Below are 12026 nucleotides of genomic sequence, written 5' to 3' on the forward strand. Positions count from 1 at the left end.
GTGGCACCAACTGTTAATACACAAGACTAGTCCCGACTACACCACACTGATTCGCCCTGTTGGCCAGTTTGCCTAACAGTATTTGGTCCATTTTATTTATTTATTTATTTATCTTTTTTGCAATACTAGCGCCCTTCTTGCACTCTGACTATTGTATCAGAAGAAAGTTAACTTCATCAGTATCTTTGCCCCCATTCCCACGCCAATCGCTGTCGTTCCCGTCACTGCCAACGTCCGATTCGCTCGCCAGCACAAGACAGTCTTCTCACACAGATATCCGTCCCCTCGGTCGGCCGGTGTGGTCGAGCAGTTCTAGGCGCATTAATCTGGAACCGCGCGACCGCTACGGTCGCAGGTTTGAATCCTGCCTCGGGCATGGACGTATGTGTTGTCCTTAGGTTGGTTAGATTTAAGTAGTTCTAAGTTCTAGGGGACTGATGACCTCATATGTTAAGTCCCATAGTGCATAGTGCTCAGAGCCATTTGAACCATTTTGAACCGTCCCCTCGGCTGGGCGCGTCTACGTCACACGTCCTGCTTACGTAAACCGCAAACAGGGGTTAACAGGAGCAAAAAAAAAAAAAAAAAAAGGTCACATTTCACGTGATGGGCAGCGGAGCGCCGTGCTTTTCTGGCTAGATTTCTTTCCCTTTGTACAGTATTTTCATAATAAAACAGCTAAATCAAAGCGTACTGGCTTCGGGAGCGAATTTAGATATTCATTTACAAATAATTTTCACATCAACATAAATGTGAGGTGAGACATAAGGTCTCCGAGGATATAATGACTATACCTTACATATAAATGATTCCGTAAATTTTCTTTTGTTCCAGGACAGCGTGTGTACATTTAGTGGCTGAAAATCTTGGAGCCAGTTTGTGATGATCAGCAGCAGTGTAAAGCCTGAACTAACCTATTAGCAAATTTCATGAACCACCTTCATCTAGTATCTGTTATTGTTGTTGTGGTCTTCAGTCCTGAGACTGGTTTGATCCAGCTCTCCATGCTACTCTATCCTGTGCAACCTTCTTCATCTCCCAATACGTACTGCAGCATACATACTTCTGAATCTGTTTAGTGTATTCATCTCTTGGTCTCCCTCTACGATTTTTACCCTCCACGCTGCCCTCCAATACTAAATTGGTGATCCCTTCATGCCTCAGAACATGTCCTACCAACCGATCCCTTCTTCTTGTCAAGTTGTGCCACAAACTCCTCTTCTCCCCAATCCTATTCAATACTTGCTCATTAGTTACGTGATCTACCCATCTGATCTTCAGCATTCTTCTGTAGCACCACATTTCAAAGGCTTCTATTCTCTTCTTGTCCAAACTATTTATCGTCCAGGTTTCACTTCCGTACATGCCTACACTCCGTACAAATGCTTTCAGAAACGACTTTCTGACATTTAAATCTAAACTCGAAGTTAACAAATTTCTCTTCTTCAGAAACGCTTTCCTTGCCATTGCCAGTCTACATTTTATATCCTCTCTACTTCGACCATCATCAATTACTTTGCTCCCCAAATAGCAAAACTCCTTTACTACTTTAAGTGTCTCATTTCCTAATCTAATTCCCTCAGCATCGCCCGATTTAATTCGACTACATTCCATTATCCTCGTTTTTCTTTTGTTGATGTTCATCTTATATCCTCCCTTCAAGACACTGTCCATTCCGTTCAACTGCTCTTCCAAGTCCTTTGCTGTCTCTGACAGAATTACAATGTCATCGGCGAACCTTTAAGTTTCTATTTCTTCTCCATGGATTTTAATTCCTACTCCGAATTTTTTTTTGTTTCCTTAACTGCTTGCTCAATATACAGACTGAATAACATCGGGGAGAGGCTACAACCCTGTCTCACTCCCTTCCCAACCACTGCTTCCCTTTCATGTCCCTCGACTCTTATAACTGCCATCTGGTTTCTGTACAAATTGTAAATAGCCATTCGCTCCCTGTATTTTACCCCTGCCACATTCAGAATTTGAAAGAGATTATTCCAGTCAACATTGTCAAAAGCTTTCTACAAGCCTACAAATGCTAGAAACGTAGGTTCGCCTTTTCTTAATATAGCTTCTAAGATAAGTCGTAGGGTCAGTATTGCCTCACGTGTTCCCATATTTCTACGGAATCCAAACTGATCTTCCCCGAGGTCGGCTTCTACCAGTTTTTCCATTCGTCTGTACAGAATTCAGGTTAGTATTTTGCAGCCGTGACTTATTAAACTGATAGTTCGGTAATTTTCACATCTGTTAACACCTGATTTCTTTGGGATTTGAATTATTATATGCTTCTTGAAGTCTGAGGGTATTTCGCCTGTCTCATACATTTTGCTCACCAGATGGTAGCTAAGACCACAAAATAACCGTGGCCGATTACAGTTCTGTCAAACGCTTTTGCCCAAGTGTGGTTTTGGTCCCTTGTTCGCATTTAAAATTTTAGTTACTGAGAGGCAGCCTTCAAATGATATAATGGTGTTAATTTTCATAATCAGCATGCATGGCCCCATGCAGCTGCAAGAAAAGGACATCAACATCGTTTTCCTATAGAAGTATGACCAGTTGCTCTTGGCAGTAGATTAATAGGATTATAACAGAACTTAAAAGGATTCATTATAACCACTTTGTCATTAAAGTTTTGTCTGTCTTACAGGAAAATGTGCCACGTCAGCAAAGACTACAGATGTAGTTTATGCACGATGACATATCAGCGCTTTTTCGCAACAACATGCGTGAACACCCGATGCTGAAATTTCAGGACGTGGACGTGTTGGAGAGGCCCCTGTTCTCGACCTCCTTGCTCATCAGACCTCGGTCCCATAGACATTTGGTTATGAAGATGTTTGAAGGAATCGATCTAGGCCACTCCTGTCAAAGGTTTTCACGTATTACGTAGTCACCTTCAACGCAGGCCACCGAAAAAAAAAATTCGAGGAATATGTGATTTTTTTAAGCTGAAGGACAAAGAAGCGGACTGCCATCATGGATGTCACATTGAGCACTTCGTATTGGCCAACTGTCCAGCCCATCTTATGAACATGTGTTCAGACCTGGGAAAGTATGCATTCCTGGGGCCATATTTATTTCACTTCTTTTTCTTCTTTCTATGACCATTACAACCTCTCAAAGTATTCCACACTGTTCTTTCATCATCCTGTATAACGCCTTCTTTTGAGAGGTCAGTTATTAGGGCTTCTTCCCCTTGCATTCACGTACGGAGAGGGGGAACAATGACTGTTTAAATGCCATGTGAGCGCTGCAGTTAATCCGATCTTGTCCTCACGACAATTACGAGTGCGATACGTAGGGAGTTGTACCACCATTTATAGCTAGATCTTGCCACTTTCTCGGGATAGTTTGCGTGTATCTTCAAGTGTCTGCCAGTACAGTTTCTTCAGCATTCCTGTGACATTTTCCAACGGGTCAAACAAACCAGCGACCCTTTGTCCTGCCGTTCTCTGTATACGTTCAATATCCGCTGTTAGTCTTATCTGGTACGGCTCCCAAATATATGGCCAATATTCTAAGACGGATTTCACGAATAATTTTGTAAGCAATCTCCTTCGTAGACCGACTGCATTTACCTAGTATTCTTCAAATGAACCGAAGTCTGCCATCAGCTGTACCTACGACTGTACTTGAGTGATCATTCCATTCCATATCCCTACAAACTGTTACATCTAAGTAATTGAATGAGTTTTCCGATTCCATTTGCGATTCGTTGATACTGTACTCACAGGATACTACGTTCTATCGTTTGCTGAAGAACAAAATTTTACATTTCTGAACATTTAGAACGAGCTGCCAATCTTTGCACCACTTTGAAATTTTATGAACATCCGACTGTATTAGCAGAAGTACGGCGCTGCGGTTGGCGACACCTGTATAAGACAACAAGTGTCTGGCACAGGTGTTAGATCGGCTACTCCTATCACAATGGCAGGTCATCAAGATTTAAGTGCGTTTGAACGTGGTGTTATAGTCGGCACACGAGCGATGGGACAAAGCATCTCTGAGGTAGCGGTGAAGTGGGGATTGATTTTTCCGTACAGCCATTTCACTAGTGTACTGTGAATATCAGCAATCCGGTAGAAAATCAAATCTCCAACATCGCTGCGGCCGGAAAAAGATCCTGCAAGAACGGGACAAACGACGACTGAAGAGAATCGTTCAAAGTGTCAGACGTGCAACCATTCCGTAAGTTGCTGCAGATGTCAATGGTGGGCCATCAACAAGTGTTAGTGTGGGAACCATTCAAGAAACATCATCAATATGAGCTGACGGAGCCGAAGGCCCATGCCTGTAACCTTGATGACTACACGATACAAAGCTTTACGTCTCGTCTGGGCCCGTCAACACCAACATTGGACTGTTAATGACTGGAAACTTGCTGGCTGCTCGGACGAATCTCGTTTCAGATTGTATCGAGCGGATGAACGTGTGCGGGTATGGAGACAATCTCATGAATCCATGGAGCCTGCATGTTAGCAAGGGAGCGTTGAAGCTGATGGAGGATGTGTAATGGTGTGGGGCGTGTGCAGTTGGAGTGATATGGGGCCCCTGATACGTCTAGATACGACTCTGACACGTGACACGCACGTAAGTATCCTGTCTTATCACCTGTATCCATTCGTGTGCATTGTGCATTCCGACGGACTTGGGCAATTGCAGTAGGACAATGCGACTCCCCACACGTCAAGAATTCCCACAGAGTGGCTCCAGGAACACTCTGAGTTTAAACACTTCCGCTGGCCACCAAACTCCCCTGACATGAACATTAACCGGGACATCTGGGATGTCCTGCACCTTGCTGTTCAGAAGATATCTCCACTCACTCGTACTCTTACAGATTTATGGAAAACCCTGCAGGATTCATGGTATTAGTTCCCTCCAGCACTACTTCAAACATTAACCGAGTCCATGCCACGTCGTGTTGCGGGATTTCTGCGTTTATGCGGGAGCCCTACACGATATCAGACAGGTGTACCAGTTTCTTTGGATCTTCAGTGTAAATGACTGCCTCATCTGCAAAAAGCCTAAAGCTGCTATGAATACTGTCTGCAAGGTCATTAATATACATTATGAATATCAAGGGTCCAAATACACTCCCCTGGGACACATCCGAATGTACTTCTACATCTGTCGACGACTCTTCATTCTCCCTAACAAGAAATCTTCAGTCCAGTAACAATTGTCGCTTGATACCACATACGACAGAACTTTTGATAATAAAAGTAGGGGTGGTACTGAGTCAAACGGTTTTCAGAAATAGAGGAATAATGTACCTAGCTGTCTGCCTTGATCCATTGCTCAGTGCGAGTTAGGCTTCACATGCTCCATATTTTCGGATTCCATGCTGGTAGCCACGGAGGATATATCATCACGTTTGACTTCAGAATACATTCTAAGAGTTCTCAACAAATAGATATCAGGGTTAGTGTGCGAGGTGCCGGGGCTAGCAGTGTATTTAACACTATATTCTTCTAGAATCTTCATATGTAAATGATGCTCTAAGCCCCCCCCCCCCCCTTTCTAATTCCGACTTTTGCTGTTGCACATGGATTAAGAAGAAACGTGAACTGACCTTAATCGACCCTGCAAGTGGAGTAGAAAAGAGTTTGGCACCTGCAATAATTTAATTTGTTAGAAATTAATTAAATAAAGGAACGTTTCATTAACATAGTGAGAAATGAAAGGGTTGCTCTACCGATTAACAGAATGAAAGTTCTGTCCAAAATAACAATCTGATTTATTATGACTAAACTCAAAATCATAAACAAAACACATGAAACATTTACAATACATCAAATTGGATCAAACTGGATACTCAAATAAATGCTGTGAAGGTGAAGTTGTCCATAAACTAGATTGTGACATTTATGACGAAGTGGTATGTGGAGCCAATTCCTTGCAACTCAGATCTTATGAGTAACACCCAGCCAACCCAACATTAATTGCTGCTACAGTATTGAGAACTCAGACAATGAACACCCAATACAGAACAAAGTTAGAAAAGACGAACAGGCGCGCTCTGCTGAGCTCTGATTATCACTTAGCAAAATTCCCTAATCTGCCAGTGCTGCGGACATACATTACCAAGTTGTCTTGTTAACTGCAAGAACACGTTCTGGCGCACCGGAGGCGATGGCTGGTTGCTTCGATGTCCCGTCGTGGTGATGATAATGTCGCGAGTATAGCCAGAAACAAATTATCCTGGTCTGGTTGTTCCTGACTAAAGACTTCCTAGCAATACAAATGCGCCTCTGAGGGAGACGAAGAAGGCCCGCCACACGATCACTGATGGTACAGTGATTGATTTTAACAAGCGAAGTCATACAGTAACTCCGATACAGTCAACTTTAGCCAAAACTGCTCAAGACAGACAACATGGGCCGCTTGCACGCAGAACGCTCAATTGCCAACTGTACTCGGAAAGTTATGCTGAAGTCGAAACTTCAGCAACTTCGTCAAACAGTTACAATTAAATGAAAGTATATTAGACAGCCAACGGAAGGCAGGCTGTCCAGAGCAGCGAGAGCTCAGTCTTGTAACCGACCGACCGAAAGGCGAGAGCCGACCCTCTCAAGAGCACCCATACAAGCCGAACACAGAACATTCCCGCCCCCACGACAGTGATCGTGGTCAAACGTTCCAATCAGCAACTCGAAAACCGGCGGAAAATTCCCCTCTGTTGCCGACGCAGTACTATTCCACCAATGGAGATACTTGGCGTCAATTTCTGCGCCGATTTTTCTACGTCACGGAGCTATTCCCTGAGCAAGCGAATCACAGTTATGATTTTGCAGAAAACGCGGGACTTTGCCCGCCAAGACTGCCTGGGAACACAAGTCATTCCCACGCTTCGCTGGTAGCCCGCCAGAAAGTGTTTTCACTAAGTTTCTGCGAAGTAACGGAATCTCTAGCCCAGCCGCTCCGTCAGGCCCCTGTGGGCGTGTCGCCGCCGCTCTTATGACAATGTCGGCGTCTGGAAAGCATCCACTCGACTCCCTCACACCAGTCGGCTTAACCCCATCAAGATCAGCCTAACCCGCCTATCACCGGACCACCCGGGAGACGAGAGACGCTATGTGAGAAGTCCGCGTGTGAAGGAATAGCGACTTTTCACCGCACAGAATTAGAGAGGAAAATCGAATTACTCAGAGTAAGATAGAAATATGAGAGGGGGCTCATGCCACCTCTCAACTGAACGGTAGTTTTACAGATCATTTTTGTAACTGTTCTTGTAGATGGGTGTGTACCTGTGTTTTCTTCCAACCACTGGGCGTGGTTTTCTGTTTGAGGTATCTAAGGTATATGATGAATAATGATGAGCCTAACTCAGATGCTAATTCAGTATAGAATCTGACAGGGATTCCACTGAAGTCGGGCAATACCACAGAATTGTCCACCTGTTTAGCTGTGTGGTAACGTATTTGCCTACCATGCAGCTGGCCCGGGTTCGATTCCCAGCTGGGTTGGAGATTTTTCCCCTCTCGTGGACTGGGTGTTGTGTTGTTCTCATCATCATCACCGACGCGCAATTGCCCAATGAGGCATCACTTGAAATAAGACTTGCAACCCGGTGGCCGAACTTATCCGAAAGTGGTCTCCTGGACAACAGTGCCACACGATCATTTCATTTCATTTTTTACCCCTGGCTTTTCATTTGTAAATAAACATTTGAAGACTGAGTCAAGCACTTCCGCTTTTGCTTTGCTTTCTTCAATTTCAGTTCCTGTCTCGACCATGAGTGCCTGAACGCTAACTTAAGTACCATTCACACTCTTTACATATTACAATTTCTTTGGGTTTTGTGAGACATCCTTCGATAATATTCTGCTACGGTTGTCCATGAAGGCTTCACGCATTGCCCTCTTGACAACCAAATAAGTTTGATTTAAAATGTCCCCATATGGTATGCTTTGTTTTACACCTATTATTCACTATTACCTGTTCCCTTGGTGCTTACAGTGGCTGTATACCGTGGAGGGTCTATCCCATCATTAACAGTTCTGCTAGATACATATCTATTAAGTACATGGTCGACTATTCTTCTAAACGTGAGCCACAGTTCTTCTAAATGCTTCTCTCCAGCGCTAAATATACTTCGGAAAAAATTAGCACAATCTTTTACAGGTTTCCAATTCACTCAAGATTTATTGTGGCAACAATGCATTTGGAGAACGTGAAATGATTACATTTACAGATGAAAAGACAAGTGGTTCTGAGATACCAGGTATCGAGCCTTGTTGAAACACCCCTATTAGTGTGAGATGTTGCCTCCATCGGCGGCAATGCAAGCGCTGACTCTGGCATCCTGGAGATCGTACACATTGCGAACACTGTTCTGGGATATGTTATGCCACGCCTGCTTGACCTGTTTACGAAGCTCCGTAAGAGTCATCAACGTGGTCAGGTCTGTTTGTTGCTTTTGACCCAAGACATTTCTATCATGAGTGGACTTCCAAACAATCTATTCTAAGTAGTTCTTAGAGACTGCATTGAGTAATGTTTCGCAGGATGTCTAGTCACGCCCACTACTTACAAATCTTTAACGATTCCAATTGATTGTCGTATTAGTGGTGTGCTGAAGTACTAGCGATCTTAAGTTTCCTGTAAAGTTTTCGGTTACATCTGGAAATTAGTCTGGAGGACGATTGAGCGACCCAGTTATAAGTTTTTTATTCTGTCGCTACGTCTTATCCATTCAATGTCTCATGCAGTATCAGTTTCTATCTCGGTGGTGTTGAGTTTCTTATCTTCTGCAACAAATACACCAATTTCCATGAGCCTATCCTTTCGATAAACGCTTTATTTTTCTCCAAAAATCTCACTGCTATCAATGTCGGTATTTAACCAGCTTTCTGTACCTAGTATAATATGAGCTACACTGCTTTTTAGGAACGCTTCAAACTCTAGGACATTATTGCGAAAGCTGGGACAGTTAATCACTAGGATTTCAGTACTCTTGCCTATGGGAAGGTTTTCTTTTGGTCTCAAACTAACACTTTTGGCCCATAGAGCTATCTTCATCTAGACTGAATGGAGAGTCACATAATATAAAACACTCTTGTGTGCACTTGGTCGGCTGCCTGGATACCAGCCGTCTGACATGTAGTGCACACCTGACCCATTTAGGGGAATCCTACAGTTCTCAACCGTATAGGGCAAGTCTAGGAAGATGCTGCCTGGCTTTTCGCAGTACCTTCAGAGTCACTGGTTCAGCTCTTCCACTAAGCTCTGAACCAGCTCATTATCAGATCTGGGGACAATGCTGCCAATTGTGAGCTTCATTTCATCTCTAGGAGCAATGCTGCTCTTCTCAACCTTCTCCGCTCCTCGCTTGGAATCTAATTATGATCTCGGAGCCCAGACGACAGACACTCTTCATTCCGTCCTGCGCATAATTTGCCGTTGATTGGACGCTCTCCTCTCAATGGCCGCCGGAATAGCTTGAATGAGCCCTCCGTCATACACACTGAGCGCAGTTGGTATACCTTGCCCTCCTTTGCAGCCTTTTCCCTGACGAGTACAATTGCTCATCGCACGTTTTAACTGCCAATGATTAACAGACTTTTCTCCTTTTGGATTTGCCTCTTCTCGGCACAGGACATAGGAGGTTTAACAGGATAAGTGCGACGCATTCGTTGAGTTTCAGATTCAGTGGGAGACAACACCTCGAACTTGTTTGGGGGACGGCTATAGCACCCTGAGTTCCCTCTCGTCCCTGTCTCCGCTGCACACTGCCTAGCCATTCCACTAACAAGCCACTCACAGTCAAGTTGACGAGTAGTGTTAGTCCGGTACTTCCAGGGGAACTGATGTGTGAAACACTCGTTTGACGCATTGTTGAATATTGATCATGAGTCCGGTGCCCGTATCAGAATGGATTAATGGAAGAGACCCAGAAGATACAAAGAAGAGCAGAACGTTACGATACGGCTTTATTTAGTAAGCATCAGAGCATTACAGACATGCTCAACAAACACGAGTGGCAGACAATGACATGCTCAACAAACACGAGTGGCAGACAATGACATGCTCAACAAACACGAGTGGCAGACAATACAGAGGCGTTGTTCAAGACGGGGAGGTTTTGTAGGTGACATTCCAACAGCGAACATTCCAAAAATAGAAGGGCAGAATATTAATCCCTACCATATACGTCTAGTGAAACGATCACGGAGAGAAAATATGGCATATTAGAGCTCATGCGGAAGCGTAGCAACTGTTTTTCTTCCCACGCACCATTCGCGAATGCAACAAGGATAGGAGAGACGGTAGTGGTACCTGAAATACCCTAAGCCACTTACAGAAAAGTGGCTTTGGGAGTATGGGTGTGGATACAGATATGGAGTTGTCAGAATGTTCAGATGGATATGCTGTTTACAAGCGCTTTTAGAAAAGCCAAGTTTTTAAGTTTTATTCCCAATTCTAGTCACATTTTTAATCTGCCATCAACTTTAACTATGGATTCATTCTGTGTTAGGCTAGCTAATGGACACAAACAATCTACAGTCTTCCCTGCCCTTGACTCAGGCGTTAAGATACCCGAAGAATACACGTTGCGCAAGAGAGAAGGTTGCAGAAGAGGAATGCGAGAAGGAAACACAGTCTCACCGATCTGAGTGAGTGCTGGCAAGAGTAACGTGGTGATGGTGATGCGGATTATTACGGCGCGCTGTGAGCGTGCCGGCGTGGACGGCGAGGGAAGTGGTTACAGACAGTGCGGCCGCCCCAGCCGAGGCTCGTCTTCAGCGGCCAGGGGACGCAACAAAAGGCATCGGCGCAACCGCCGCTGTTACGCCAAATCGATGCCGTGTTGCGACAGCGCGCAAAAAAGAGCACGACGGTCGCCAGGTACAAAATGAACGCCGTTGTCTGTAATGGCCTCTGCAGCCGAGTGAAGGGACTTCAAAGTAGCAAGACTCGTCGAGAAGAAACCGTGGCTCTACAGCGTCAACCAGCTCTATAAGTTATTTACAACACGGATGTTTGTTAGTCAAGCGTTAATTTGCTGGTCTATTGAGTGGGATTAAAACTAAGGCTTCAGAGATAGCAATCATAAGATTCATTAACGACGTTCCTATCCTCATTGAAACTGAAGAAGAATTACAGGACTTGTTGAATGTGAAATGGACTGTCTAATGAGTACGGATTATGGATTGACAGTAAACCGAAGAAAGACGAAAGTGTTGAGGAATAGCAGAAATGAAACCAGCGATAAACTTAACATCAAAATTGGGGACCACGAAGTATTCGAAGTTAAGGAATTCTCCTACCTTGGAAGCAAAATAACACATGACGGACGGAACAAGGAGGACGTAAAAAAAAAAACGGCTCTGAGCACTATGGGACTCAACATCTCAGGTCATAAGTACCCTAGAACTTAGAACTACTTAAACCTAACTAACCTAAGGACATCACACACACCCATGCCCAAGGCAGGATTCGAACCTGCGACCGTAGCAGTCCCGCGGTTCCGGACTGCAGCGCCAGAACCGCACGGCCACCGCGGACGGCGAGGACGTAAAAAGCTGACTAGAACAGGCAAAGAGGGTATTCCTGACCAAGTGAAGATTGCTAGTATCAAAGGAGGCCTTAATCTGAGGAAGAAATTTCTGCGAATGTATTTTAGGAGTGCAGCATTGTATGGTAGAGAATCATAGACTATGGGAAAACCGGACCAAAAGAGAATGGAAGCATTTGACATGTGTTGCCGCAGAAAAATGTTAAAAATTGGGTGAACTGATAAGATAAGGAATGAGGTGGTTCTCTGCAGAAGCGGCGAAGAACGTGACACAGCTAGTTATTTACATGCTTCATAGCTCATTTGAACGATTATTTTATCAAAATGATATTTAACGAGTCAGTTTACAGGGTATGTAGACACGATTGGTGTTAACATTAATGAACACATTTTTATTTTTGGTCCTACTCATGCAGCTACACCTTTTTCTTCTTTTATATACTGGCTACAACTTTTAAGTAGAAATCCGTCAATGAAACAAAAGGAGTTGTCCAGGAGA

Source organism: Schistocerca nitens, chromosome 8 (genome assembly GCF_023898315.1).
Source record: "Schistocerca nitens isolate TAMUIC-IGC-003100 chromosome 8, iqSchNite1.1, whole genome shotgun sequence".
NCBI classification, from domain to species: domain Eukaryota; kingdom Metazoa; phylum Arthropoda; class Insecta; order Orthoptera; family Acrididae; genus Schistocerca; species Schistocerca nitens.